Source organism: Oryctolagus cuniculus, chromosome 21 (assembly GCF_964237555.1).
Source record: "Oryctolagus cuniculus chromosome 21, mOryCun1.1, whole genome shotgun sequence".
NCBI classification, from domain to species: Eukaryota; Metazoa; Chordata; class Mammalia; order Lagomorpha; family Leporidae; genus Oryctolagus; species Oryctolagus cuniculus.
In genome coordinates, this window is record NC_091452.1 from 9,826,604 (window position 1) to 9,849,493 (window position 22,890).

Sequence of the window (22,890 nt, forward strand, 5' to 3'; positions counted from 1 at the left end):
CTCACCCCCCACCATGTCCCCCCCCCCCAACCCCATCCTGCCTGTTTACCCTGAAACTGACACACTGGTTATAGTGAATGATAGGACAAAATTTGAGAAGAACTTGCAAGGGCATAGAAGCATGAAATATCTTGCCAGAAAATAGGTATTTTTCCATTATTGTAATAAGTATGTTTCACTCTCCTATTTTATCTAGGATAGATGGGTGTTATTACAGGGGAGAGAGAGGAAGATCAATGATGAATTAAAGCTGAAGCAGTCCCTTTTGTCACATCCGGTAGGTGATTTTTAATAACCATTCTTGCTGCATTGAAAATGCGTTCGGTAGTAATCCAAGGGAATTAAACCGTGGGTGCCGGCTGACCCATTTTTCACAGTTTTCAAAAGCACTCCAAGAAAACCCCACAGGCAGACCAAACAATTGGTGCAAAGGTGTTGGTAGAAAGCTTTCTGGAATGGTAAGAAACGGTGCCTGATGGGGTGGGGGGGAAGTGGTCAGAGCGCCACGCGGCACAGCCCTTGGCCGCATGGACAAGTGCCAAGCTGCGTTCCCTGGCTCAGAGGCCATGTTGAGTGACAGGAGCACAGCTCCTCGGTCCTGAGGACGACAGACTTGTGTGCACCTGGAGCAAGGCTGGGGAGCGCCCAGAGATCCCGAGCTCTGTTTTGGCCTGTGATGTTTGTTTTTAAAGTTTTTACTCTTTTTTTTTTCAAGATTTACTTATTTATTTGAAAGGCAGAGTTACAGAGAGAGAGAGAGAATCGTCCATCTGCTGGTTCACTCCCCAGATGGCCACAAAGGCCAGAAGCCAGGAGCCAGGAGCTGCTTCTGGCCAGCACTTGGACCATCCTCTGCTGCCCTCCCAGGCCATTAGCAGGGAGATGGATCAGAAGTGGAGCAGCCGGGACTCGAACCGGCACCCTTACGGGATGCCGGTGCTGCGGGTAGTGGCTTTACTTACTACACCAAGCGCTGGCTAGCAGGAAACTGGAGCTGGACGCGAGCTAGGACTTGAGCTCAGGCACTCAGCGTGGGACGACGCATCCCAAGGAGAATCTTCACTGCCATAGCAGAGATCTACTCTCTCTCGCTTTTGATTTGTCCAAGAGGCTGCCTCCGTTCCACCCCGCCTCCCTTCAAGACGAGGGAGAGCTACTTGAGCGCCGGGCAGGATTGATTCTGGCCACGTGATTGTCAAATCTCAAGCATCAAACCATTTCATCTTCAGATATTTCGTATCTTTAAAAGGCAAAGACTGCCTGAAAAAAAGTAAGCAGAAAAACAGTAAAAAGATAAAAATGGACAACAACATAGGATCATTTGTACGACCAATTGTGGCACCCGAGCTTTTCCAAGAATTTCCCGTCGAAGGTGGTGAACTTGTGCTCAGAAAATAATGCTCCTTGAGTTAAAACCTGTCTCTGACTTCAGCGCTGAAGATCCGTAAATATATTTTGCAGCCATGAGACAGGGTGCCAAGAAGCGTCAAGCAGTGGGCGTGTGCCTGCGGAGGGCGTGTGTGCGCGCTCCCGCGGATCTCCTGTGTTTCCTGAGCTCAGAGACTGTGCGACCCTCACTGGAAGCTGAACAGTAGCAGCATTTTGCTTCTTCGAGCAGCTGGCGAGAGGGAATTTACAAACTACAAAGAGTAAAATAAAAATAAAGAGGCTAAAAAAAAAAAAAAAGACGGAAAGAACCCCTACGACTGCCAGGAACCAGGGACGGATGGAAAAGGAGCCCTTTCGGTCTTAGTCAAGCCTTTAGACAGGACGCTTAAAGGAGAAACAGCAGGGGGTGGAGTGAGTGTGGGAGAGGGCAGAGCTGGTGTAGATGAAGCTAAAAATTTACATTCTTGTGAAGCCCTACAAGTTGGCATTCAAAGTGTGCTATTAATAAAAAATGTTCCCTTCCCAAAGATGGCCGAGTGGAAACCACTTTCCCCCTGCCTCCTTCCTCTCACCGTGGTTCCCTCACGCTGCGGGCTGGTAGGCAGGGCAGGGGGTGTGAGTGCGGGACATGGGGCTGATCCACCGCGGGGCCGGGGGCGGTCCCTGCAGAGGCCCCCCCCCCCCCCGCCCTGGGTCACCTGGGGACTCGGGTATGAAAACCGGGCTCTAAGTTCAGTTCTGCCATCTGTTGACCTGGGGCCTGTCCCAGCCTCTGTTTCCTAGCCTGTAAAATGGGGAGAATGACAGCGACTTTTTCTGAAACTGGAGCAAGCTCAGCAGGAGGCCTCTGGCTAAGCTCCAAGGCCCCCTGGGGGCCAGGGAGACAAGAGTGCAGTGGAGGAGACAGAGTGAGGAGGTGCCGGGTCTTCGTGGGCGCTGTGTTAGCTCTGTCTACTCCACACTCCCTGCTTTTCTCGGAGAGACCCATCTGCTGCTTAGCTCCTCAAAGGCCCACAGCAGCTGGGTCAGCTGAAGCCCGGAGTTTGGAGCTCGGTCTGGGTCTTGCACGTGGGTGGGTGGCAGGTACCCAAGTACTCAAGCCACTGTTTGTGCATTAGCAGGAAGCTAGATTGGAAGTGGAGCTGGAACTTGAACCCCTACATCCCGAGGTGCCGCAGCCGCTGTGCCACACGCCAGCCTCTTAACTCTTGTTTTTAAGTATGGATGATTCATTCAGAGTTTTTCTGAAACGCCAGATAAACCAGTATTCTGCAGTCCAGCCTTGTGGCCCAACCTCTAGTCCTCTGGTTTGGGTCACTGGCCAAGGAGATTTCAGCTCCTAAAGGATGCTCCCTTCCACTGCGGCCTTGGGGGTGCAGGTCCTGCTGGCCCCCATAACTGATTTTCAGAAATGCACAGATTCTTCCCATGCTGTCAACAGCAGCTCGGGTCTCATTTGGGCCGCAGAGAGATGAGTAAAACGGCCGCAAGTCCAGGCGAGGAAAACCCGCACCTGCGGCCAAGGCTCCCTTCAGACCCCATAGATGGGGGTCTCCCACACCTGCACCCAACAGCCCTCCTCCATTTCCCTGGAGGGTCTGCAGAAGAGGGGGGAGGGGTCCAGGGACAGCAGGTGCCTGTGGCCCAGGCGCTAAAGTCCACGGTGGTTTTTGGAGGGTCAGCAAAATAAAGGAATGGTGCAGCATGGGGGAGCAGAGAGCGCACCCGCAGGACCAGCAGGTGGCGGCGACCGGGACCCCGGGTCTCGGCTCACGACCGGCTTCGCAGCGTCCCCCGGGTGGGCGAGGCCAGGACGGCGCGCGGGTCCCGCGTGGCCGGGCAGCGCGCGCGGCAGGTGCGGCGGCGGCCGAGGGTCACGAGCAGTAGCTGTGCCGCGGCGTTGGCGGCGACACCGCTGGCGGCGACACCGCTGGCGGCGGCACCGCTGGAGGCGGCCGGGAGACGCGGCTCCCCCCACGCTGCGGGCCGGTAAGCCGGGCAGGGGACGTGAGTGCGGGACCCGCGGGACGCGGCCCCCGGAGCTGATCTACCGCGGGCCGGGGGCGGTCCCTGCAGAGGTCCGCTGGGGGGCCGCTCCCGCAAGCTGAGAACAGGTGGTCGCGGGGCGCCCGGCGACCACAGGGAGTCGGTGTGCACCTTCCTCCGCGCCCCGGGCCAGGCCTGATCGGGGGTCTTCCCGAGGAGGAGGAGGAGGAGGAGGAGGAGGAGGAGGAGGAGGAGGGGAACCCGGGACACTGTGGCCTCCGCAGCCGGGAGGACGAAGTCTGCGGGCCTTGCGCTTCGGCCGCTCCCGGTTCACGGCCCCTGAACGACCCTCCCCGGCCCCACCCACAGCCTGCGCGCCCTCCGGAGGGCCCTGCGCATCTGCATCCCTGCCGCACCTTGGACTCCCATTTCCCGGACGGGGCCGCTGAGGAGCGAGCTTCACCCCCGCGCTCGGCCCTGGGGGTGGGGAGGGCTGGGCTCCCCGCCACACAGACCCAGGCCCGGGGCTCTGAGGAAGAGACCCAGACAGGAAGGCTGAACATAAGTAACATCACCTTCAGCTTTTTTTTTTTTTTTTTTTTTAAGATTTATTTATTTATTTGAAAGAGTTACACAGAGAGGAGAGGCAGAGAGAGAGAGAGGTCTTCCATCCGCTGGTTCACTCCCCAGTTGGCCACCACAGCTGGAGCTGTGACGAATCTGGAGCCAGGAGCCAGGAGCTTCTTCTGGGTCTCCCACGCGGGTGCAGGGGCCCAAGGACTTGGGCCATCTTCCACAGCCTTCCCGGGTCATAGCAGAGAGCTGGCTCGGAAATGGCGCAGCCGGCGTCCACAGGGGATGCCGGCACTGCAGTCAGTGGCTTTACCCATTACAGTGCTGGCCCCTACCTTTAGCTTTTGACAGTTCATTTAAAAAGACGTCTTAGGATGGAAAGTTTTAAACCTACAGGAAAGTAGAGGAACTCATAAAATAACCTTTTTTTTTTTTTTTTTTTTAAGTCTGCAAAGGGCTAAATGCAAATGGTCCCTGTTAGATCCTTTTAGGCCACGGAGGCCATGAAACTGGGTGCAGACAGCGCCTAGGGGCTGGTGGGCTGGGTGTGGCCAGCAGAAACCAGGCCACTGGCCTCTCCGCCCAACTTACCAGAGTCCACCTGGTGCTGGGCACCTTCCCCAACAAGCAGTTTACCCAGGGACTGCCATTCAAGCTCTGGGCAGACTGAACCCTCTCCCTCATTGCCAATCTATTCCGTCCTCTGCACTCTGACCAAAAGTCTTCTCTTCTTTTAACTAGCTGCCTCCTTGCCTCCTTAAAGCCCTAAAGAATCCCCAATCTAAAGCTCTCCAATCCCCCCCCCCCCCAAGACGTGCTTATTTGAATGGCAGAGTGACACAGAGAGAGAGAGAGAGAGAGAGAGAGAGAGAGCTTCCACCTGCTAGTTCACTCCCCAGATGACTGCAATGGCTGGGGCTAGGCCAGGCTGAAGCCAGGAGCCTGAAATTCCATCTGGGTCTCCCACATGGGTGGCAGCTTCCACTGGCTTTCCCAGGCACATTAGTGGGGAGCTGGTTTGAGTCCCGGCTGCTCCACTTCTGATCCAGCTCTCTGCTATGGCCTGGGAAAGCAGTAGAGGATGGCCCAAGTCCTTGGGTCCCTGCACCCATGTGGGACTCTGGGAGGAAGCTCCTGGCTCCTGGCTTTGGATTGGCTCAGCTCTGCTGTTGGGGCCATCTGGGGAGTGAAACAATGGATGGAAGACTTGCCGGCGCGGCAGCTCAATAGGCTAATCCTCCGCCTGCGGCACCGGCACACCGGGTTCTAGTCCTGGTCAGGGCACCAGGTTCTGTCCCGGTTGCTCCTCTTCCAGGTCAGCTCTCTGCTGTGGCCAGGGAGTGCAGTGGAGGATGGCCCAAGTGCTTGGGCCCTGCACCCCATGGGAGACCAGGAGAAGCACCTGGCTCCTGCCTTCGGATCAGCGCGGTGTGCCAGCCACAGCGGCCATTGGAGGGTGAACCAATGGAAAAGGAAGACCTTTCTCTCTGTCTCTCTCTCTCACTGTCCACTCTGCCAGTCAAAAAATAAAAAAATAAAATAAAAAGGAAGACCTCTCTCTCTCTCTCTTTCTCTCTCTCTGTCCTTCAAATAAATTGAATAAATCTAAAAAAAAAAAAAAAGAAAGAAAACTTTCTTTCCATCGTGCTGCAGAACCATTGTGAACACCTTCCTGCCTTTCCTTTTAGTCTTAACAGATTTATTTGAGATGCGGAAGAGAGACCTTCCATTGGCTGGTTCACTTCCCAAATGCCTGCAACAGCCAGGGCTGGGCCAGGCCAAGGCGAGGAGCCTGGAGCTCCATCCGGGTCTCCCACATGGGCAGCCTGAGCACTTGAGTTTACACCTGCTGCCTCCCAGGTGCGCATCAGCAGGAAGCTGGAATTGGAAGCAGGAGATTCAGGACTCCAACCAGGCACTGCAGTATGTGATATGCGTGTCCCCCACAGGGCCTGACCCCTGTGCTGATGCCCAATGCCGATGTGTCCTGTTGCTGTGTGGCCTCGGGGCCTGGGTCTCTCACCCACACAATTGCAGGGCTGCATCAACCCGAGGTTGGTGGGCGGGGACTCAGGCTGGTGATGGCTGCCACACATGGGGAAATCCAGGCTCAGCCAAGTCACCTTCATCACAGGAATCAGCAGGTGCCTGCTGGCTGTCATGGGGGCAGTGCCCGAGTGTCCTGTGTTGGGGTTTCCGGGAATGGGCTTATCGGAGCCTCAGCGGGGACACCTCAGGGAACCGCGGGATGGAAACGAGGGAAGTGGATGTTTTACCTGGACACCCGTGCTCTCAGCACTGTCGTTTCTTTTTATTATTATTATTATTTATTTTTTTTTTTTGACAGGCAGAGTGGAGAGAGAGAGAGAGAGAGAGAAAGGTCTTCCTTTTGCCGTTGGTTCACCCTCCAACGGCCACCACGGCCGGTGTACTGCGGCCGGCGCATCGCGCTGATCCGAAGGCAGGAGCCAGGTGCTTCTCCTGGTCTCCCATGTGGGTGCAGGGCCCAAGTACTTGGGCCATCCTCCACTGCACTTCCCTGGCCACAGCAGAGAGCTGGCCTGGAAGAGGGGCAACCGGGACAGAATCCGGCACCCCGACCAGGACTAGAACCTGGTGTGCCGGCGCCGCAAGGCGGAGGATTAGCCTAGTGAGCCGCGGCGCCGGCCAGCACTGCCGTTTCTTTCCCCCTCACCTGCTACCTGCACTTCCGGGCTCAAGGCAGTTGCTGGGGTTTCAGATCTTGGAGCTGAACAAACACCTTGAACTTTGGTCTGGAAGAATCTGATTGGCCTAGCCAGGGCCACATGTCCATCTCTGGTCTCATCTGGGGGTGTGGTCTGAGCACTGGGCCCTGGGGCCCACCAGGATGGGTGAGTGCTGCCGGTGTCAGTTCTGTGAGATGCTCCAAAGCCAAGGACAGGGTCCCTTCTAGGGGCACGGCAAGAGCCTGTGCCATGGGATTCACAAAGGACTTCAAAGAAATTTCTTGTGCTTTTTGTCAAGTGGTTTTCCCAGGAAGGAGTAAACAAAATTGAGGCTCCCCAGGGGGAGCCAGTTATTGTTGGAGGCTTTGAGGTGGGTGCATGGTATGCATGTGTGTGTGTGTGTGCCCGCGTGTGCATGGTGTGTGCATGTGTGCCCATGTGTGTGGCATATGTGTATGTATGTGTGCACCTGCGTGTGCACTCCCACGTGTAGAGATGATGATTACAATGAGTTTTGGCCATTTTATTTTTTTTTTTGAACCATAGATATTTTCTTCCTTTTTCAATAAATTATAAATACTTTTTCCATTTATCGACGTTCATTAAAGAACTTCCAGAATTGCTTATTCTTCTTTGTTCTCCAGGGATTTTTCACTCACAGAGCAGGTCGCCATCTCATATTTTCCATCCCAGGGCTCCCATGCGTTCCCTGTGGGCCTCAATTAGACGTCCACGGTGCTCTTCGCACTTCTCAATGCACACATCACGTGCCTTCTTAGTCCCTGGGCAGGCGCAGTGGGGCTTCGGTGGCTCCTTCTGGGGCTGGGACAGGGAAGGGCTTGTGGTTGCCAGACCCGGGATCTTTCTTTCTTTCTCTTCTTCAAGATTTTTATTTATTTATGTGAGAGGTAGAGTTATAGACAGTGAGAGGGAGAGACAGAGAGAAAGGTCTTCCTTCTGTTGGTTCACTCCCCAAATGGCTGCAGTGGCCAGAGCTGCACTGATCCGAAGCCAGGAGCCAGGAGCTTCTTCCAGGTCTCCCACACGGGTGCAGATGCCCAAGGACTTGGGCCATCTTCCACTGCTTTCCCAGGCCGCAGCAGAGAGCTGGATTGGAAGAGAGGCAGCCGGGACTAGAACCGGTGCCCATATGGGATGCCGGTGCCACAGGTGGAGGATTAACCTACTGCACCACGGTGCTGGCCCTGGACCCAGGAGCTTTCGCGCTGAAAGCTGCTACTAATGCAGACACCCTAAACTCTCCCAGCCTCTGCAGAGCCGATTTCATTTTATTTCATGGTTTCCTACATGGGGATATAAACTCAGGAGTAATTCCGGTGCCGGCCTGCACAGCCTCACCTCCCACTACCCCTTGGCCCCCATTTCTTTCATTTTTCTCAACAGCTCAAGTGGGGGGTCAAAAGGGGTGAGTGATGAGGCAGAGGAGTCTGAGGACTCGACATCTCAGTCCTGTTTTGGGATCAGCGAGCTCCGAGGGTCCCCCAGGAAAGTGGAACTTCAACTTGAGATGTGGCTGAGCTTGCTGACGGGCAGGTTCCTGGGTCTTCCTGAAGAGTTGGGGGTGGGGTGGGGGGAGGCTGACAGGGACAAGTGCCCCGGGATGTCTGATGCTCGTCTGTGGGTTGGTCCATGTTCTCACTTCCGAAATGTCCAAGGAAAGGAAGCATGTGGGTGAGGTGGGGGGTGAGGAGCGCAGGGCCCCGTCCCTTCTCCTCTCTGCTCCAGCCTCTGGCCCTGCGGCGACAGCTGCAGTTTCCCTGTTAGAGATGAAGCAATGAACCAGAGAAACCAAGTGCCAGCCCCAGGGGGCTTTTATACCTGCAGGGCGACAGCCGATAAAGTTAGCTAATAAATAAAGGAGAGACACTTGCAGGCTGTGTGCTCTGCAGAGAAGGAAAGCCGGGGGGAGGGGACAGAGACGATGAGGGGAGGGGGAATGGCGGGTTCTCTGAAAGGCGTTTGAGCTAAGCTCCCGGTGCACACAGGGAGTAGGCCCGGGAAACTGTGTGGGGAAGATATTCCAGCAAAAGGGCACGGCAAGGTCAAAGGCACTGGGGCAGGCCCGAGCTGCAAGCATTCCAGGAAGGTCCTGCAGGGGACAGAGGTTCGTCAGCCAGGGCGAGAGCCGTGAGATCTTCAGGTCCGGACGCACAGCCTCGCCCGTGACCTTGTACAAGGCCTTGATCGTAGTGTTCGCATCCCATTTTCCGTTGATGGAAGCCACTGCCCTGCTTGGTTGTGGGCACAACCCTCTGAGGAAGGTCTGATCATTTGTATCCACTTCACTGTTGGGAGGAAGTGGAGGCTTAGAAAGAGGGAGGCGTTGGCAGCTTGCCAGTGGGAGTACTCGGATGTGAGTGACAGGTGCCTGGGGAGTCTTGCTGCCCCCCACCCCACGCAGTGCTACTCCCAGGATCCCGGGAGCCCCCTGTGGAATTCCGCCAGGCAGTTCCCTCGTGGGGCTACTGTGGGGTTGGTAGGAAGCGTTTAGGCCACTCGCCGGCCGTCTCCTCCTGGTTAGGACTCTGCGTTGTGTACAAGGGGAAGGTTATCCCTGCACCTGCGATTCATTTCACTGAGTTCCGAGAAAAAAGAGTGAAAGTGCTCTGTAAAAATACGCATTGCAACATGAGCACTGTGGGGTGTTATTTCACAGGCCCTCAATTTGATTTGATCTCCTTCCTTTTTAAAAAATGTATTTGAAAGGCAGAATGACAGAGAAGAAGATTTTCATCTTATGGTTCACTCCCTATATGGCTGCAACTACCAGGGCTGTCCAGACAGAAGCCAGGAGCCTGGAGCTCCATCCAGGTCTCCCACATGGGCAGCAGAGGCCCAAACACTTGGGCATCTCCCACTGCCTTCCCAGGCACATTAACTGGGAACTGGATTAGAAGCAGAGCAGCTGGGACTTGAGCTGGTGCTGTTTATGGGACGTCACTGTACCACAGCGCTGGCTCCAATCTGCTTCCCCAGAGAAAGGAGGGGGGAGCCCCTTCTAACTTCTGGGAATTAAAAAATCTCATTTAATCAACTTTTGGGTTTAAGGGAAATCAACCTGATTTCAAAATACCTACAGAAAGAGGTATTAAAAATATTTATTGGGACCATCAGAATATAGCCAGTGCAGTGTGTAAAGGCAAAAATCATAGTATCCATACTTAAAATACACTTCTTTTGAGAGTGAAAATAGAACATAGTGATGAAACTTGGGCTTTGGAGTCAGACTTGGGTTGAAATCTGAGCTGTGTGATCTTTGATGACTGACTTAACCTCTCTGATCTTGGTTCTACCATCTATGAAATGGCAATAGTAGTATCTGCCTGATAGAATTTTGCGCTCACTCTTTCCTCTCTCTGGAACGTCTGCCTTGCATGATCGGCTCTCTTATTTCATTTAGGTTTTTGCACAAACGTCACAAATCTTACTGCTTTATTTTTCTTTTTTTTTAAAAGATGTATTTTATTTATTTGAAAGACAGAGGTACAGAGAGAGGTAGAGACCAAGACAGAGGTCTTCCATCCACTGGTTCACTCCCCAGATGGCCGCAAGGGCCGGAGCTGCGCCGATCTGAAGCCAGGAGCCAGGAGCTTCTTCCAGGTCTCCCACGCGGGTGCAGGGGCCCAAGGGCTTGGCCAACATTTACTGCTTTCCCAGGCCACAGCAGAGAGCTGGATCAGAAGAGGAGCAGCCGGGACTAGAACCGGCTCCCACAGGGATGCCGGCGCTTCAGGCCAGGGCTTTAACCCGCTGTGCCACAGCGCCGGCCCCGATGCTTTATTTTTCTTTGTCTTGTTTAGAACTCCCTGACTGGATATCGTGTGCTTACTTTTTGTTTGTTTCCCTTGATAGAGGTCATCAGAGGGAGAGGAGAGACTTGGTCTTGGTCACTGCTGAACTGGGCCAGTGTCCGGCACCCGACAGCATTTAGTTCTCCTCTGTGTACCGAATGCCTGGTGTGTGGCGGCCGGGCCGAGCGAGGGCTGACAGCGAGTCTGTGAGCCGTGCGCTGAGGGAGCCCTCCGCGCTGTAGGGAGTTGGGGGTGTGCTACAAGGTGAGCCCTTGCTGCAAGATGATCTCTTTCCAAATCTCCTTTAGAATTTTCTCGAGGGAAGGGATGGTGCCTTTGGAAGTTCTGTGTCTCCTCCGGCCCCAGCCCCAGACGAGGCGTGCTGAGGCAGCTGAGCGAATGCTTTCCCTGGGGGTGCGGAGGGATTTGGAAGTGAGACTTGCGCTGAGCACAAAAGCAGGTGCTTGCGGCCGGCGTTGTGGCGTAGTGGTCAGATGCTGGCGTCCCGTATCAGAGCAGGGGTTCAAGTCCCGGCTGCCCCACTTCCCATCCAGCTCCTTGCTAACGCACCTGGGAAAGCAGCAGCAGATGGCCCAAGTGCCTGGGTCCCTGCCACCCTTGTGGGAGACCAGGATGCAGCTCCTGGCTCCTGGCTTTGGCCTGGCCCAGTCCTGGCCATCATGGCCATTTGGGGAGTGAACCAGCAGATGGAAGATTGTTCTCTCTGTGTCACTGTCACTCTGCCTTTCAAATAAATTAAGTGAATCTTTAAAAGAAGGTGCTCATTATTTGTTGAAAAATGAATGAGCAGAAATGATCCTTTGAGGTGCTGTTGAGTGGAGCGGGCTGTGGCAACGTGAGCTGAGTTGAACAGTGAGCAAAGCTGGGTGCACCACGGAGAGGCTGCAGGGCCCCTGCTCGCTCGCTTGCCCTCGTCCTGGCCTGTTCTTCCTTGGCAGGTGCACTTTGCCTGCCCCTCCCCGCCCCGGGCATGGTAGAGACCTTTTTCTGCTGTGCCCGTGGGGCTGTGAACCCAGACCCCACCCTGCCCTCACCAGGAAGCGGGGGGACTCAGGGAGGCCGACGGGCAACCTGGCAATGATGCTACCATGATGTGCCCTGTGGGGGGGGGGGTGGCGCTGCGCAGGGGCTGTAGTTCAGTGGGGGGAGCCTGGGAGGCTTCTTGGAGCAGCAGCTTCTAGTGTGAGAGCTGAATGAGGGAGGCAGAAGGAGGACAAGAGGATAAAGGGGTGGGGTTTTTGGGGGGGAGTGTCCTAGGCAGAAGGAAAAGCAAGTGCAAAGGGGCTGAGGCAGGAGAAAGCTGGGGTGTTGGTGCGGTTGGAGGAGAGGAGAGGGACAGCGAGGGTGTCGTGGGGCATCCGTGGAGGCCCTTCTGGGAGGAGCTGTAGCACAAGGCCCTGTCCCAAGCCTCAGGTGCTCCTTCCTGCCTCCCGACCTCGCTCCTGGGCTCCTCCCTGGGCTGTGCTTCCTCTCGAACCCCCGACAACATGCTGAGTTCCCCATCACCGCCGCACCCCACCCACGCCGTCAACACCTCTGCACCTGCTGTTCCCCTGCCTGGGATTCTCACCTTTGAGGATTCACCCGGCCCCCTCCCAACTCGGGCCACAGCTGCCTCCTCAGAGCAGGCCCAACCCAGGGTCCCCCTCCGGTTGCAGCCTTCTCCAGCGGTGAGCGCCCCCGGCACCATCCGCCCTATGAGTGAGCGCAGGGACTTGGTAGCCCCCGAGCACGTTGGACAGGACTTCTCACTGAGGGCATCACGAGGAGCTCGGGTAGGAGCAGGATTTATGGGGCAGTGAGAGAGGAGCCCGTTCATGTGTGAGTGGGGGCCGCCCTATGCCGCAAAGCACCCATCAGCCAGTGGGCTGCCCAGAGAGGTGGGCGGGAGAAGAAAGACTGCTTGGAGGCCCCAACCATGGTCTGTGGCCCAGGGGGCTCCCCCCATTCTCAGCCCCTCTCACGAAACAGCTCACAGGTGTCAGCCACCTGGGAAGCACGGGGCACCCCCGTAAATCTCAGGCGGAGCTGACTCTCCATCCTCATGGCTTCCCCCCTTCTCAGTTCTGGATGAGACGCAGGGCTGTCTTGGGAAGGCGGGCATCTTTGATTGACAGATACAGAGAGAACCAGCAGGGCCTGAAGTGAGCATCCAGCTCCCTCAGACCTAGCTAGCTGCCTGCCTATCCACACCATGCCACCCAGAAGATGCCTCATAAAGACAGAGAGCACTATTAACACGGCAGGGCCGGCCTCCTGCTTGCTTTGCAGACTTTACCTCTTCATTTACATAACACCCAGTTCTTCATCTACTGTGATCAACCACTTCAGTGATGCCGGAACAGGCTCAGAGAGGTCAACAGAGTGGGCCCAAGTCACAGAGCCACCAATGGTGCAGCCGGAGTGGTGCTCCAGTGTGGCCAGTTCAGCTGAGTGCCCTCGGCCACCACCCTGAGTTCTGTGCGCACCATCCCCTTGGAAGTCACTCTGCTGAACGAGGGGGTCTGATCTTGTCTCGGTCACCTTCACTTTTCACCCATGACCTTGGCAAGACCCTCTCCCTGCTGTGAGAATCCCACAGGGCTGCAGAACCCTACAGAGCCCATTTTGTCGTTGGGATCTCTCCTCGTTTTACCTGCCCCTCAGTGGGGTGGACACCAGGGCTCAGTGTCCTGGAAACAGCTCATGGGGTGACTCTGCTCTGGGGGAGGCTCGGGGCTGCATTGTTCAGAGCTTGAATAGACGCCACAGATTGAACTTGGACAGCAGATTTTTTTTTTAATATTTATCTGAAAGATGGAGCTGCAGAGGGGGAGAGACAGAGAGAGAACTCTTCTATCCATTGGTTTATTTCCCAAATGGCCACAATGGCCAAGACTGGGCCAGACCAAAACTGGGAGCTTCCTCCAGGTCTCCCATGTGGGTGCAGGGGCCCAAGCACTTGGGCCATCTTCCGCTGCTTTCCCAGGCACAGTAGTAGGGAGCTGGATGGGAAGTGGAGCAGCCGGGACTTGAACGGAAGATGCCAGCATTGCAGGTGGCAGCTTAGCCTGCTAAGCCACAGCACCGGCCACCACAGATATGTTTTGTTTAACCTAAAGAGTGTTGTTTTAAGTTTGATAGGCAGAGAAAGAAAGAGAGAGTGCGAGAAAGAGAGAACTCCCATCCAGCTTCACTTCTCAGGTGCCTACAGCAACCAGGTCTGGGCCAGCCTGAAGCCAGGAGCCTGGAGCTCCATCTGTGGGGGTGGCAGGGATTCACATACTGGAGCAATCACCTGCTGCCTCCCCTGGTGTGTGTTAGCAGGAGGCCAGAATCATGAACAGAGACGGGACTTGAGCCTTGGGCACTCTGGTATGGGGCGTGGGCGTCCTGAGAGTGTTGTCAATCATTTTATCCAATGCCCTCACTTAAAAACCAAGAGATCTCACCTTAAAAAAATGGACGATCTGCCTCTTGGTAGAAATCTAGGCGTAATCCCAAGTGGCCTCACTAGGGGGCGGTGAGGAGCGCGTGCCGGATCCGGGCCGTCGCGGGGCGGGGTCGGGTCTGAGCTGGACGCCGGCTGTGCCTGGCAGGGCCCAGGGTAGGAGAGCGGGCGGTGAGGGGAGGGGCGCCTCAGGCACTCCGCGTGGCTCGGGCTGGTCAGTGCCTGCTGCAGGGGGCAGGCCACGTGGCGGCTTCCTGCACCTGGATCCAAGGTCGCAAGTCCCGCAGGTCCCTGCTGGAGGCCGTGCCTGCCTTCCGGTCAGGGGCAGGGAGGGATTAGGCTATAGGGGCGCTCCCCTTACGGAAGAGACCAGACAGCTTGCTCGCTCTCATTCTCTCTCTCTCTCTCTCTCTCTCTCTCTCTCTCTCTCTCTCTCGAGGGAACCTGGGCCCCTTGACCTTGAGCTTGGCCCCCCAGAACTAGGAGGAGGGCCAGCCTCCCAGGGTCGGGGATCTGCTACAGCGCCTCACGTGGTCAGGGTCACCTGGCTTTTCTGGGTTAGCCAGGCCTGCCTGGAGGAGGGGCTGGGGCTGCCTTGGGAGAGCCGCAGACGTCCCTTCGTGGTCGCCCCCAGCGCACAAACCAGCGAAGCTGCAGATGCGCTCCGAGAGAAGGAGCAGGGGCGGCACAGCCAGGGTCAGAGAAGCTTCTCACAGCTTCTGGTTCCTCCCAAAATGTCCTCAATAGCTGGGGCCGGACCAGGCCAAAGTCAGGAGCCAGGAACCCAATCCAGCTCTCCCACTGGGTGACAGGGACCCTTGAGCTGTCACCTGCTGTTTCCCAGGCATTAGGAGGAAGCTGGCATTGCAAGCAGAGCTGGGATTTGCACACAGGCACCCCAACCGGTATGGGATGCGGGCGTCCCAGGCAGGCTGGGCTAACTCTGATTGTTGTAAGTTCACCCGGCTCCTAGTGCCTCGCCACTCCGACATCTGTTTCCTATTCCACTTTAAGTCGTGTCTGTCTTGCTGAATGTGGTATCTCCAGCATCCAGTATGGTGCCTGCCATGTGATAAGCGCTTGGTACACGTTTGCTGAGTGAATAAAAGGGAACCAGAAAACCTGGACTTCTGTCCTGGTACGGGCACCAACCAGCTGTGCCACGTTGGGCCAGAGTTTGGCATCCTTGAAGCCCAGGATCCCCGTTTGTACGTTGTTAGTTTTTTTTTTTTTTTTTTTTTTTTTTTTGACAGGCAGAGTGGACAGTGAGAGAGAGACAGAGAGAAAGGTCTTCCTTTGCCGTTGGTTCACCCTCCAATGGCCGCCATGGCTGGTGCGCTGCCGCGGCGCACCGCGCTGATCCGAAGGCAGGAGCCAGGTACTTCTCCTGGTCTCCCATGGGGTGCAGGGCCCAAGCACCTGGGCCATCCTCCACTGCACTCCCAGGCCACAGCAGAGAGCTGGCCTGGAAGAGGGGCAACCGGGACAGAATCCGGCGCCCCGACCGGGACTAGAACCCGGTGTGCCGGAGCCGCAAGGTGGAGGATTAGCCTAGTAAGCCGCGGCGCCGGCCACATTGTTAGTTCTTTTTGGCTCTAGTATGTCATAATTATTTCACTCACCAGTTACCCCATTACTCTGTCTTGGGGTTTTTCCTTGGGATCACTTTCTGGCCCTTTTTAACCCATATATATTCCTTAAAGAGTTGACCGCACTGGGATCTGAACTGGGGCGGTCTAACTAGGGTGTGTGACATTAACTGCTTGCCCGACACAAGCAGCCTGCCTGTCATTTCTCATCACCACCGATCCAGCTGCTCATACGGTCAGTTTATTTATTTATTTATTTTGACAGGCAGAGTGGACAGTGAGAGAGAGAGACAGAGAGAAAGGTCTTCCTTCCGTTGGTTCACCCCCCAAGTGGCTGCCATGGCCGGGGCGCTGCGCCAATTTGAAGCCAGGAGCCAGGCGCTTCCTTCTGGTCTCCCATGCGGGTGCAGGGCCCAAGGACCTGGGCCATCCTCTACTGCACTCCCAGGCCACAGCAGAGAGCTGGACTGGAAGAGGAGCAACCGGGACAGAATCCAGTGCCCCCACCGGGACTAGAACCCGGTGTGCCAGTGCCACAGGAGGAGGATTAGCCTAGTGAGCCACGGCACCGGCCCATACTGTCAGTTATGTATGCAAATGTCCCACCATCTGTGCAGTGATCCACCTCTCCATCATCCGGGGGTCTTCTGTCCAATGGTCTGTCCATTCTTCAACAAATGCTTCTGGAGTGGGCACTCTATGCCTGGCCCTGTGCTGGGGCACTTGGAGTCCCCTGGGAACACACCTGGTCTGGCCCTGGGTGCCTGGCGCCCTTGGCGCAGGGGGATTCCTTGTCACTGCTGTTGATGTGGGGCACTGAGATAACACCCCGCGTGTGAGCTGCAGCTCTTCTGCTCCGGCTGCTTTGCTGCTGTTCTATGTAAATGCGCTGGTTGATTAACAAGCGCGTGTTGTGAATTACTAAACTGTACGCCAGGCACTGTGTTGGCTGCACACGAGGCCCTGCATTCCCAGTTCCAGAGGGCCTCCCTGGTGCCGGGTGCCGCTGTCTGGAGGAGGGTGCAGCCTGGCGTCACGCAGAGGCTGGGCCCCGGAGCTGCGCGGTTCCGGGCTAAGTCCTGCGCAGGCTGCCCGGCTGCTGTGACAGGAGTCCGAGGCTGGTGCCCTTGAGCATGGCACTGAGTGTGGTGAGCGGGGCAGGAAATGTGGTAACTGGGTATGCTTCCCTCAGGATGATTTCTGTGTGCAGTGTCAGTAGGGTTTTTTTGTTTGTTTGTTTCCCTCTCTTTTTGTTTTTGTGTTTTGCTCCACAAGGATATCTAATCAATCCAGCACAGTTCAGCCAAATAAGCGTCTTCTGCACCTCCCCCTGCTCCCTGGCTACAGCAGTGTCTTTGTTGTAAGCAGGTGGCTGTGTATGTGTGGCTGGGACATAGGACTCTGTTTGGCCTTATTGGTCTATTTGTCTCTTGCATCAATCATGCAATGTCTTTCTTTAAAATGGCTTTGAATAAGACTTGAAATCTGGTAGTCACGGCTGGCGCCGCAGCTCACTAGGCTAATCCTCCGCCTTGCGGTGCCAGCACCCCGGGTTCTAGTCCTGTTGGGGGAGCCGGATTCTGTCCCGGTTGCTCCTCTTCCAGGCCAGCTCTCTGCTGTGGCCAGGGAGTGCAGTGGAGGATGGCCCAAGTGCTTGGGCCCTGCACCCCATGGGAGACCAGGAGAAGCACCTGGCTCCTGGTTTCGGATCAGTGTGGTGCGCTGGCCATAGCGGCCATTGGAGGGTGAACCAACGGCAAAGGAAGACCTTTCTCTCTGTCTCTCTCTCTCACTGTCTAACTCTGCCTGTCAAAAAAATAAATAAATAAAACAAATCTGGTAGTCTTACTTTCTCAAATTATTTTTTAAAAAATTCATTTATTTACTTGAAAGCCAGAGTTACAGAGAGAGAGAGAGAGAGAGAGAATCTTTCAATCACTGGTTCACTCCCCAAATGGCTACAATGGCTGGAGCTGGGCTCATCTGAAGCCAGGAGCCAGGAGCTTCTTTCAGGTCTCCCATGCGAGCACAAGGCCCTTCCACTGCTTTCCCAGACCATAGCAGAGAGCTGAATTGGAAGTGGAGCAGCCAGGACTTGAACCAGCGTCCCCATGGGATGCCGGCACTGCAGGTGTCAGCTTTAGCCGATACGCCATAGCATCGGCCCCTTAAATAATTTTCCTACTAATATAAAGAGAACGGATTTAATGTAGTTCATAGATACAGCTCTAAGAATATAATGATACTTCCCTCCTCCTTCCTTCCTTTCTTCAATTTTCGTGATAACATCTTTTTAATTTACTTTATAATCACAAGCTTAAGCTCCTCTAAGTAGAATTCAACATGTGGAAGGACTGGTGTGCTGCAGGAATATGGACAAGGGCTGTAAGCAGTAATCAAACCCCACGATGTCAATTTCACCCAAATGCTTGACACCTCTTTGTACCCTGTGTTTTAGCTACCACAGATCAGGGAAAACATGTGATATTTGTCTTTTTGGGCCTGGCTAATTTCACTCAGCATAATGGCTTCCAGTTACATCCATTTTGTTGCAAATCTTTTCTCCCTTGTTGCTTGATTTTTGTTCGGTTATTTGCATTTCCATAGACATTTTAGAATCAGCTTACAAATTTCAATTCAAAGGATCTATTGGTATTTATTTTTTTATTTTTATTTTTAATTTTATTTTTTATTTTTGACAGGCAGAGTGGACAGTGAGAGAGAGACAGAGAGAAAGGTCTTCCTTTGCCGTTGGTTCACCCTCCAATGGCCGCCGCTGCAGCCGGCGCACCGCGCTGATCCGATGGCAGGAGCCAGGATCCAGGTGCTTTTCCTGGTCTCCCATGGGGTGCAGGGCCCAAGCACCTGGGCCATCCTCCACTGCACTCCCTGGCCATAGCAGAGAGCTGGCCTGGAAGAGGGGCAACCGGGACAGAATCCGGCGCCCCAACCGGGACTAGAACCCGGTGTGCTGGCGCCGCAAGGTGGAGGATTAGCCTATTGAGCCATGGCGCCGGCCAGGATCTATTGGTATTTTAAAAAAAGATTTATTTATTTTCATTTGAAAGGCAAAGTGAGGGAGGGGGAGGGGGAAGAGGAGAGGGAGGGAGAGGGAGAGGGAGGTCTCTCTGTCTGCTGGCTTGCTCCCCAAATGGCCGCAACGGCCAGAGCTGAGCTGATCCAAAGCCAGGATCCAGGAGCTTCCTCCAGGTCTCCCATGTGGTGCAGGGGCCCAAGGACTTGGGCCATCTTCTACTGCTTTCCCAGGCCATAGCAGAGAGCTGGATGGGAAGTGGAGCAGCTGGGACTCGAACCGGCGCCTATATGGGATGCCGGCACTGCAGGCTGGGACTTTAACCCACTGCAGCACAGTGCCGGCCCCAGCATCTACCGATTTTGATTGGGACTCCAGTGAATGCGTAGACCACTTGAGGGAGCATTAAACTCTTAGCAATATTTAATCTTCTAAGCCAGCCCGTGGCCGAGGCACATTTCTCTGTGTATGCAAATATCCATCACCTTCTCTCCACAGTAATGTGGAAGTCTTGCTCACCTTTTGTTAGACTTGTTCCCAGAGCTAAGGCCTTTTTTGCCTCTATGATCAGTGAACTTGCATTTTTCGATTTCCTTTATCTGTTGTTTGTTGCTGGGGCAGCACATTAACAGGAGGAACTCTTAGTGTTAACCTCCTCATTGGAACATTTCCCGTGACTTGACTTTATGTGTGCCAGCTCGTAAGAGAAGGCAGGAATGGAATGCCTACAAACTGACCACAGTGGTAACTTTTAGGCAGGGAGAGAGGGATTTGACTTTTTTGAGAAAAGATGGTATTCAAGAGGGAGTTCAATCTTTGACATTTCTTAAAATTTCTAATTAAGTTAGTTGACAGGCAGAGAGAGAGGGAGAGGAAGAGGGAGAGAGAGAGGTATTTTTCCTTTCATGGTTCACTCATCAAATACCCACAAGAGCTGGGGCTGGGCCAAGCTGAAGCCAGGAGTCAGGAGCTCCATCTGGGTTTCTTTCCTGGGTAGCAGGGACTCAAGTACTCGAGCCGTCACCTGCTGCTTCCCAGAGCTTGCAGGAGAGGAGGCCGGAAGCAGAGGCGGAGTGGGAACTTGAACCTAAGCACTCCGATGAGTGGGAGGCAGGAGTCCCCAGAGGCATCTTAAGCCCTGCACCAAATGCCTGTGCCTGTTAGGTTTTTCTTTTTCTTTTTTGACAGGCAGAGTGGACAGTGAGAGAGAGACAGAGAGAAAGGTCTTCCTTTGCTGTTGGTTCACCCTCCAATGGCCGCCGTGGCCGGCGTGCTGCACCGCGCTGATCCAAAGGCAGGAGCCAGGTGCTTCTCCTGGTCTCCCATGGGGTGCAGGGCCCAAGCACTTGGGCCATCCTCCACTGCACTCCCGGGCCACAGCAGAGAGCTGGCCTGGAAGAGGGGCAATCGGGACAGAATCCGGTGCCCCGACTGGGACTAGAACCTGGTGTGCTGGCGCCGCAAGGCGGAGGATTAGCCTATTGAGCTGCGGTGCCAGCCCCGTTAGGTTTTAATTCTCATAGAAGGGGGAGGTTTTCATGTCTTATCCATGTAATTAAAAATCTTTTTAAAGAAAAGCAAACCTGCCTCTGAAGGCCAGGCTGGGAGGTGTGTGACTGATGACTGGGAGCAATCCAGGGCTAGGTGGGAATCCAAGACTAACTTCTGCCTGACAGATCCCCGTGTGGCTGTGCATGAGTGAACTTGGCAGGTAATTCTGCAAAACACAGGGCAGGGCGTGAATCCAGCTAGAGAGGGGCTGAGGCCAGTGCTGTGTGTGGGGATGACTGGTTCTGCCAGGCAGCTCAGCTCAGTCCTACAGAGGCCTTTGGGAGGCCGATCTGAAGCCAGGAGCCAGGAGCTTCTTCTGGGTCTCTCCTATGGGTGCGGGGGCCCAAGGACTTGGGCCATCCTCCACTGCCTTCCCAGGCCATAACAGAGAGCTGGATGGGAAGTGGAGCAGCTGGGACTAGAACCGGCGCCCATATGGGATGCCGGCACTGCAGGCTGGGACTTTAACCCACTGCAGCACAGCGCCGGCCCCAGCATCTACTGGATTTTAATTGGGATTCCAGTGACTGTATAGACCATTTGAGGCAGAATTAAAATCTTAGCAATATTTAATCTTCTAACCCAGTCCATGGCCGAGGCACGTTTCCTGCCCCAACCTTGTGCCTGATGTGCAGAGTGATGCGGCCGCCTTTGGGAGGAAGGGGAGGGACTTAGTGGGGGAGCCAGGGTTGGACCCTCTGAGTGCTCTGGTTCTTCCTGGAATCCCTGTGCAGGCCCTCGGGTTTGTACCTTGCTCTCTTGTGAGTTTGCATGCGGCAACATTGAGCTGCTTAGGCTGTAAAACCCTGGACTCAGATTGGAAACTAAGGAGAGAAATGTCACAGTGGGCAGGAAGCATGAGGAAGTGGGGAGGAGGAGGGAGGGGAGGAGGGGGATGATACGGGCGAGGAGCCCGGTTCAGGTGCTCACTAAAAGCCCCCGTCACAGCAGCAGAAGCAGCAGCTACAGCCGCTCGCGCCAGGAGCACCCATTAGGAAGAAGAGGCGCAGTCTGACTTACCGAGGAAGGGCCCAGGGGACCAGGAGACAGAGCAGGAAGGGGTTAAAAAAGAAATCTTGCCTCCTGGGGACCTTGTAATTAGAAGGACAGTCGTTTCCATTGATTGCAGCAATGGGAAGTTTTTGGATGGGAGGTTAATCGGTAATACAGGTGTGTAACGGCTTCTTGGCTTCTCCTCGGATGCCAGGAGTTAACCTCTGCGTTCTGGGCTGTGCGCTCCTGTTCCTCATTTGTCTGCCTGGCGTCCCGTACCTGCTGCGTGGATTCTGACGCATCAGCAGGACCAACACAGAGGGGCACAAAAGTGAGCCGCGGCACCTGCACAGCAAGCGAGGCTGGCTTCCTGCTCACAGGGCCGGGGTGGCAGCTGCTGCAGCCATCGCAGGCCGCGAGGTGCAGGGGGGCTGCTGATGAGCCTTGCTCGGGCTGCTACTGATGTTTGCACTCCGAGAAGGTGTTGCAGGCCCCAGCTCGGGTCCCGCTGCTCCACTTCCAACCCAACTTCCTGCTAATGCCCCTGAGAAGGCAGCGAAAGATGGCCCGAGTAGCAGGGCCCCAGCCACCCACGTAAGAGACCCGGATGGAGCTCTGGGTTCCTTTCTTTGCCCTGGCCCAGCCCTGGCTGTTCTGGCCATGTGGGGAGTGAACCAGCAGATGGAAGATCTCGCTGTCCCCCGACCCCATCATTCTGCCTTTCAAATAAGTTAATTAAATAGATCTTTTATTAAAATTTATTTTTTATTTATTTGAAAGGCAGAATTACGAGAGGTAGAGGCAGAGAGAGAGGTCTTCCATCTGCTGGGTCACTCCCCAAATGGCCATAACAACTGGGGCTGGGTCAGGCTGAAGCCAGGAGCCAGGAGCCAGGAGCCAGGAGCTTCTTCTGGGGCTTCGATGCGGGTGCAGGGGCTCAAGCACTTGGACCATCTTCTGCTGCTTTCCCAAGCACATTAGCAGGGAGCTGGATCAGAAGTGGAGCAGCCGGGACTCGAACCAGTGCCCATATGGGGCCGGGTCTTTAATCTGCTGGCCCCAATAAATAAATCTTTTTAAAAAGTTACAGCCTCTGAAATATGAAAAGAAAAGGATAAAATTGAAATGGATGCATGGGTCCAGTGATAACACTGTCCCTAAGATACACAGGGCACTACAATGTGGGCTGGTTAGAGGCAGCTAAGTCAGCTCAGTTCTGTATTTTCGTGTGGCTGTAACTCCACTGACAGTTCTCCTGGTGTCATATTTGACGTGGCTGCATTTTCACATTCCTGCAGTCTGGGCGTCTACTGTCCGGCTGCCCCGGGTTCCTATGGGCACAAGCTGATTGCAGTTTGAGTTGTGGGAATTTGATTTAGCCCAGAAGGTCCTGAGTAGATGCGTCGGTCATGGTGTGGCCTACAGTAGCTCTCTGCAACTTGCTCACTTGATTTGGGGGCTGTTCTTTATTTATTTGAAAGGCAGAGACAAAAAGAAAGATATCTTTCATCTGCTGACTACCTTATGAAATGCCCACAATTGCGAGGGCTGGGTCAAGCCACACCAGGAGCCTGGCACTTAATCCAGGCGTCGGATGTGAGTGGGAGGGAGCCGAGAGCCTGAGCCATCACTTGTCACCTCCCAGGGTGCATGTTAGCAGGAAGCTGGAAAGGGAGTGGAGCCAGAGCTCCAGGCCGGGCACTCGGATATGGGATGTGGGGTCCCAGGTGGTGTCTCTTATTTATTTATTTATTCATTCATTCATTTATTTATTTATTTTTGAAGGCAGAGTTAGACAGTGAGA

At 54.9% G+C, this 22,890-nt stretch overlaps 1 protein-coding gene and 1 pseudogene across 6 annotated transcripts in view; one reads left to right on the top strand and one right to left on the bottom strand.

Annotated features, from left to right (window-relative positions):
• The first annotated feature begins 3,195 nt into the window (after positions 1–3,195).
• The window catches only part of RPH3A (rabphilin 3A), a 247,561-nt gene continuing 227,866 nt past the window's right edge, over positions 3,196–22,890 (top strand). For 3 of the 6 annotated variants that reach the window (XM_051826562.2, XM_051826570.2, XM_051826564.2), the window contains exon 1: positions 3,196–3,378. The gene's annotated coding sequence lies outside the window, so the exon portion shown is untranslated. The remainder of the gene's footprint in view (positions 3,379–22,890) is intronic. The other 3 variants (XM_051826568.2, XM_051826569.2, XM_051826571.2) reach the window with 2 other exon arrangements.
• LOC138847468 (cytochrome c oxidase copper chaperone pseudogene) overlaps positions 7,332–22,890 on the bottom strand; it is an 84,656-nt pseudogene continuing 69,097 nt past the window's right edge.